The 7,587-nt window shown below is 46.6% G+C and overlaps 1 protein-coding gene across 2 annotated transcripts in view; it reads right to left on the bottom strand.

Annotated features, from left to right (window-relative positions):
• Positions 1 to 7,587, bottom strand: part of CCDC92 (coiled-coil domain containing 92) — a 17,316-nt gene that overhangs the window by 8,052 nt on the left and 1,677 nt on the right. Inside the window, exon 1 of one of the 2 annotated variants that reach the window (XM_057378850.1) lies at positions 7,304 to 7,453. The exons of the other annotated variant lie outside the window; for it this stretch is intronic. The gene's annotated coding sequence lies outside the window, so the exon portion shown is untranslated. Of the gene's footprint in view, positions 1 to 7,303; positions 7,454 to 7,587 lie in introns of those variants that run through there. 2 annotated transcript variants of the gene reach the window in all.

Genomic DNA, 7,587 nt, shown 5'->3' with positions numbered 1-7,587 from the left:
TCTTGCCTTGCAGAGGATGTGCAGGCTCCAGGCCTTTTTGGATCTTAAGCATTTGGAAAGAGTTCAAAATGTTTCAAGGCAAYGAGCATCTGGCTGCGTATCAGATGCCTTTGCACAAAATCAGAGCATCTCTATACCCTGCTGCAAGATAGGAGGAGGGAGATGCTAATCTCTGACCTTAGGCACAAGTCCAAAGGATGGAATGAAGCCCAAACAACAATTATTTAACATTTTCATTGCTGTTTGGTATCCACCAAACWGAACACAATAACCTCCTTTTACATGGATGGGGTGACCATCACCTGAGAAGCTGCTTTAGCTCCCTGCCAACTCATATCCTTGAAATATTTATGGGCAGACATTTTCCTCTCAACTGCTGTCTGGCCAGTGCCCCCTCAAAAGGTGACAGAAGCTGCCAAAATGTTATTTGTCTGCTATACAAAATATAATTTCAATACTAAGTAAGGACAGTGGATTCCTCTTGTAAGAACCTCCACAGTTTTGGCCAAACCCCATTTTAAAGACCTTCACTGAACTGACCAAACTTATCTAAACAACACAGCTTTGATGCTGAAATCACCAACAGTCMCTTTGTTGTTCTTTGCTTAGATCAGCTCCATCTCCGAGACATAATGCCATGCCCAAAGTGTTTGCTCAGCTCCTTTCAAAGGACATAATAAAGGAGACCCTGCAGACTCCACAGTCAACTCAAGGGCTTTGCTATCTTTCTGCATGGACATTTGCTTTAAGTCCCCCACAAACTGATTCTATCACACCACTGCACTTCTACTGATGCAGATCTGCAATAATACATCACTAATACATCTTAGTGTATAAAATGCAATAATCCATCACTAATACAGGTCAGTGACAAACTGTTCCACAGTTTCAGATTTCTGCTCACCCCTCGTTCATCTGTGCATCTGGCTAAGCCACTTCAACCAGTCCTGTGTTGCTGAAGTTGAGTTTTTCAGGCAATACTCTCAGCCTACACATCCAGCTCTGGACATCCCACCCCTTCTCCAGAGCTCCCTTTTCAGGAATGAGCACCTCATGCAGCAAAACCTCTTCCCCCTCCTCCTCAGCCTTCTGCATTAAAATATAACAATGCTTGCACATCATTATTGACCCAGTAACTTGTTCTCATACTCTTTTCATTTATGTGTTTTAAAACAAGCMAAATTAGTAGTTCTTTCCTGGAGACAATGGAGGGGAAGAAGGAACTGTGCCACTGTCCTCCCAGAGGAAGGACATGATTTTGCTTTCTCAGCTCCCTTTCYATTTCTACTGCTTTTGATGGTATTTTACTCAGTGGTTTCTCTGCCTGACTTYCCCACCATTTTCTGATCAGAGACTGTGTAAACTCTCTACAGTTAATCTCTAAATGTCCTGCAAACATTTCAGCATTTTAGTAAGAAGATGATTTTTGTTACTCCTACAGCAGCTGGTATGGCAGCAGGAGGAATAACTGAGTGGACACCATCCTGGTAGCAATGATTTAATTCTGGATGCTCCAAAGGAACCAGCTGGCACTTTTGCACAGAACTCACCGACTGCCTACGTGCCTGTCTACCTGGAGCCAGSAGCACTGACAGAAATGGTTCACACGGTATCTCCTCTGTCCTTGAGACCACCCAGAGCTGTCACAATGGAAGAAACTACATGGAATCAGACATTAAAATCACTACTGTGACAGAGACCATTAGAGAACCAAATCAAATGATCCTGCAGTGGCATTTCATACACATACAATTATTGTGACCAGGGTATCCAAAGCTATTGCTGTACAGCTGTCAGGAGCTAATAGCTTATTCTGGCAGRAAACTTTGAAAATTACCTAATTGAGGCCTAATTCTAATTCTAACCTTAGGGAAACAAAGAAAGTGTCATCTAAATGACACTGACTACTTCAAAAGAGCCCCTTTAACAATGACAAGTGTTAATGAAATGACAAAAACCCTCATAAGCAAGACTACATCATCATGTAGAAGAACAGGTTGCTTCTCTTTTGCTCTCTGGCATATGCTCCTCATSAATGGCTCTTCTATTTTATTCACCCCTTCATTCTGAGGATAAAATAGTTTGTTATTTTAATACAACCTCCATCAAAGCCACAGAACACAGGCTGCACCCCAGTCACAACCAGGCAGTCACAATATTGCAAAGACACATCAATCTTTCTAGTAAACCAATTTCTTTTGTCAGAAGGATGACAAGAAAATTAATATTCAGATTTCCCAGACTAACACAATATCATAAACCTGAGCCTGATTCTATTTTTTCCCAGTCATTAAGAAAGTTCTCCAGCTCCAGTTAAAGCAAAATCAAGACTTAAGTTAGTAAGGTGGGGCTGTGGGTGGTTTTGGTACAAGGATCTGTTAAGTATATCTCCAAATTCATGCTTAGAAATCACACTACTACTGAATAGTCACAGGCTTTTTTCACACATCAAATACTCACTTATGAACACTGCATGTCCTCTTTTAATTTTGTCCTCTATGATCAAGAATGTGTGAATTGCACCAGAAATTGAAGAAAATGTATTTGTGCAATATAAAAATTTGCCCTTCCTGAAGCTTGGTGAAATACAAACGAAAAGAATTCCTAAGATGCTTTCACATAACCAAGTTGGCTGGGCCTTTTCCCTCTCCCTAACACGACAAAAACCCACACCACACACACATGTGACTATTTCACAGCCCAGACACGACTTTGTCTCACCCAACCCACTCACATACTCCGAGCAAGAATTTAATGYTGCATTTCTGAAATGCTCCAGAATCACCTTCCTGGTCATTCAGTGAACCAGGTCAGGGAAGTGGTGCAGCTGAAAACAAACCCGTTAATCCACTGCCTGTTTTCAGGTGATGGGTTCACTGTGAAGTACTGTAGATGCCTGAGGAAGGTGAAAAAAATAAAAATAAAAAATAGAATCTGTAAGCAGGTCAGGGGGGCGGAACTGCTTCCTGCAGCAGCGCCAGCTCCAGGCACTCGCCTGAGCTCGAGCTCCTACTGCATGAACTGCAGAAATTATGATTTTCAGAGTTTACCTGGAATATTTGTGAAACATGGCAGAAGGCACTGAAGCTTTACAGCAAGCTASAGAAATCTGTCCTGAGAGATCATTTTCTGAGAGCAGCTATTGTAACAGCAACTCTACAGAGCTGCACAACTATTTCCAGGCAAATGTAACAGGCTGASGAGATGCTTTTCTCTAATGCATTCTGTGATGCTGTTTCATAAGGCATTGATTTTTATTATTTTAGAACAGCAACCACGACCAAACACACAAAAACTGGTCTCCACTTTGCTAAAGGTTTTGAGAGCTGCTGATGAAGGAAATCKGGTAGTGGTGATGACCTATGGCCAAATCCTTTCATAAGCAAGATTTTTTTTTGTTGTTAAAGAGGATGCCAAGACAAAGGATTCCAAACAGAGGTGCTTTATACCCTCACTTACATAACTCAGGTATCTCAAACTGAGACAGTAAAGCTACACTGCTTGAATCAAGCTTTCCTGAGGCTGGAAAGGAAACAAGCAGACACACTTCTATTATAAAGGGAACCTGCTGGTACTGACATCATTCCCACGGTTTTTCCATACAGATGGACTCTTCCCGAGCTCSACACCTCTGCTCCACAGAAACGCGATCTGCTGTGCCTTTTGTGCCCTCCCTCCGGGCACGGGCTCGGATTACAGGGAGCTACTGTTCCCTGGCATATTTTCAGCCTTTCTGGAGAGCCATTCGGCTCACGGAGAAACCATGACATTTAACAGTTTTCAGTCCAGCACTGTTTTTAAATAACACTGATTTAAAATCCCTCAATCAAAAAATTAAAACAAAAAAGCAGTGACGCATTTTAACATTTTAAATACAAAGCAAAGGTTTCCTCAGAGTGAAATGAGAACCAAAATGCTCCCCAATAGCAGGAAAGAAACAGCAATCCAAAGAAAAGTCTTTTTTTAATGATTATTTAAAACCACTCAAACTAACAGCTTGCAGAAGTTCTGATACATCTGAGAACATCAGTTTCAGCAATATTTTGTCATGCCTCTAATGACTGCTAGTAAATAAATTTATTGCTCCTATTTATAGTACCATACTCTTTAACATCCCCAGGAGAAATGAGCTGGTAGATAACTGTAAAACACTATTAGACAAAATCATTCACTGCTCACATGGAGATAGACTAAAACCCATCTGCTGGACATCCTGGTTTGGAAGAAGACATTTTTTACATCACTTAAAAATGAGCACAGAGACAAATCAGGCCCATATCCATTGACAATACCACAGCCAGACAGGTAAAGGTGCAGGAACAGAGGTGAGAGACAGCAGGTAGTAACCAGGGGGTTAACATTCCAACTCGGCTCCACTCAATGCACTATTTGCCATCTTCCCGTGCTCTTCAGATGTACATTCGATTTGTGCACAAGAACAGAGTGSAGGGTTTGTTTCAGCAGAGGAAACCAGAGTGCTGGTGATAAGGTTTGYGCCTGAACAAAGGGCACTCTCCCAYCTCAACCCCACCCAGGCTGCAGGCACCGGGCCCTGKAGCGCTGTTCCCAGGGAGGCTCSGGCTCTGCCAGACCCTTCTGGGASTCCTGGCTCTGGTTACACAATCGGYTCATTGCAGCAGCCCTGGCAGAGCAGCAGCTCGGCAGCAGAGATGTGTCTGTGCTGTCGGATGTGTCACAGCCACYGTGTCCCCTGTGTGCCACAGGCAGCCAAAGCACAGACCTGGCATGCACCTGTCTTTCTTCAACACCAGCATCCTTACAYTTCCCTTTTGGTGGTTTTGCTTTCTAAATCGGCAATAAGAAAAAAATATGTCCCACATTCAGCTCTTTCCCCTCCTCAAGTTATTCACTGAATTTTCAGGAAAGTGCTGCTCAACYAAACACATCACTTTTAGTTACTAACAGACACATATACATAAGCACGCACAGAAAATATTCACTTGTCAGAAACAAAAACTCTTCAGCCTTATAAATTTTCAGAAAGATGGCAAGATGTTTGCTCTCTCCATAAAATAAACAACTTGCTACTTTTTTTTTTAAACTTTACTACGAAAAATGAAGTTAAACATGAACTTGAGTAAAGATTAATAGTAATCTGTTTACCCAATACAAAAACAATTCTTCACACTTCTGTTACTTTAAGCCACCATTTTTAAGCCCTAGAACAGAAATGAGACACCTAAAAATTACAAATGTCATCCCTCACTTATGCTGTTTATAATACTCAACAAATATTTTATGTTACTTTACATTACAGTCCACATTCTGCCACAGCAGCGCTGGGGAGTTTGCCTTCTGCCTCCTGCAGTTAAAGGACTGACTGATGTGGTAGATCTGGATGAACAAATATATCACCCTTAACAGCCACAGCCTCTTGAATTAGGGCACACAAAGAGTTAACTGTTAACACAGTGTGATTTTTGTAACAAAAGCCCTGAAAGTATGCAGTGATATCTGAAATCTGATGTAAAGGAAACAATTGTAAGGAATGAAATTATTGCTGTTCTACAGTTTGCAACAACTACTGGACTGGAAAATATGTAGAGTATCTGGATTGGTCATGGGACCACATCTTTTCTAAGGGGATAARGGAGGAAACTTTACAGATATATTAAGCAGAAGTACAACAGGATGAAAACAAGTGGCTATGCATCATTTTAGCCAATATTCTTTCTTTCTACTTAAGCAGCTGTTACTTTCCTCTATTATGACCTTCTGATCTTTGTTGATTTTACTAAAAATAAACTGCTGGAGCATCAGTGCAACCAAAAGCTTCAAGAAATCAACAATACAACAATTACAAGTCATCCATTATCTGTTAATAAAGCACTTRCTTTAAATTGTCAAACCAAAAAGCAACGTGCAGTTTAAGAGCATAAATGTCAGTCTCCCAGAGGCTCAGTCATAATAACRCACTACAGAACTGCATTCACTAATGAGCACATTACATGGGAAAAGGCACTGCATTTACAGTCACATCCATTTGTCTTTTATTTTTTAATTAAGGAGCATAATTGATATTGCAAAAGCTCAATACAGCTTTTWAAGTGTAAGCATCTTACCACCTAAGTAAAGCCAACAAGTACCCTGGATGCTTCCTATGCACCTGCAATGCAGATCAAAATAGACAATTCCACCCCCAGGGCTGCCTCAGCCTCTGTGTTCACATTTACCCTCACTGTCTCAGTTTTATTCAATTTAATAAGCTGGGTTCAGGTGCATTCCGCTGCTGTCCAGGGCAGGAAGGGCCCCTCCTTCCTCCCCGCTGTGCCACCCCATGTCCTGCGTAGGGAAACTGCGTCTGGAAGCATCTTTCATGTCTGAAGACGCCCTGCACTTCTCTGCTGCCATATCCACARACCACAGGCGTTCTCCTCGGAAGGAAAAACCTCCTCCTCTCAAGGAAGATTATTCCCAACCCACTCCAAAATGTACACAACTCATCTGTCCAGCCCTTTGCAGGCCCTGTGTTATGAAAACGACACTGCTGTCACTTCCTAAAGTGAAAAGGTGCGACGCAAAAGGCGCCTGCGAAGGATGCAGGAAGATGTGGAGTAAAAACTGCCCCGGTGGGTGCGGGTGGGTGCAGGGGCCCCACCGAAGCTTGAGCCGAGCAGCGGGAGGCGATGGGCGGCCGCTCTCCTGCTCTGGGGCACATCGCAAACAGAAATACAGACACGTCTTTGCCCCCGAGCCGGCACGAACGGAMAGACAAGGCGGGTACAGCGGGATGCAGGGCAGCCCCTCGGTGCCCCGTGCCCCAGTGACCAGCGCAGGGCCCTGGATGCTCCCAGGAGCGCGCAGGAAGCGCTCTGCTCCAGCGCCAGCGCCCGCCGCACCGGCCCGGAGCCGCCCTGCGCGCACCCGCCGCGCTCTTCGCTGCCCCGCAACGGCCGCCCCGGCCCGGGAGGGCTCTGCACGGCCCTCGGGGGGTGCTGATCGTGTCCCACCGCCCCGGTATCTCCCCCGAGCCGAGGCGCGGCTCCTCCAGCCGCCGCAGCTCCCGGGGCCGCGGCCGCCCCGCCTAACGCGCAGCGGGGCCGGCGGAGCGCCCCGACAGCCCCGCCCGCCCCTCACGGGAGGATCCCTCGGCGGGCGGTGGATTCGTGTGACGGCGGGCAAAGGCCTCAGTCCCCTCCCGGGGCAGGATGCCGCTGCCCCGTTCCCCACCCAGCCCCGGTGGTCGCGATGCCGCTGCCGCCCCCTCAGCCGGCCCGGGGCGGAGGGCACAGCGCGCCGCAGCCCCCCCTCGCCTCAGCCGCCGCCCCGCCCGGCCCCTCACCTGCTCAGCCTGAGCCGGGTCCGCCGCTCCTCCCGCCCCAAGGACCGCGGGCGCCCCGCGGGGCCGGCACTGACCGGCAGCGGKACCGGCACCGGGGGCGGCGGCGCAGGCGCAGGTGCGGCTGCGGCACCGGGCCCGTCGCTGTGGCAACGGCGGGACAGCGACAGCGCGGCCCCGCCCACCCGCACGGGACCGCGCACGGGGCGGGGCGGGGCGGGGCGTGCGCGCGCACGGGAGCGGCGCGCACCTGGAGAGAGAAGAGGAGGAGAATAGAATAGAATAGA

This window comes from Malurus melanocephalus, unplaced genomic scaffold (assembly GCF_030028575.1).
Source record: "Malurus melanocephalus ecotype Western Australia unplaced genomic scaffold, MMel_1.1 scaffold_377, whole genome shotgun sequence".
NCBI lineage: Eukaryota > Metazoa > Chordata > Aves > Passeriformes > Maluridae > Malurus > Malurus melanocephalus.
This window is presented reverse-complemented; position numbering and strand designations above follow the sequence as displayed.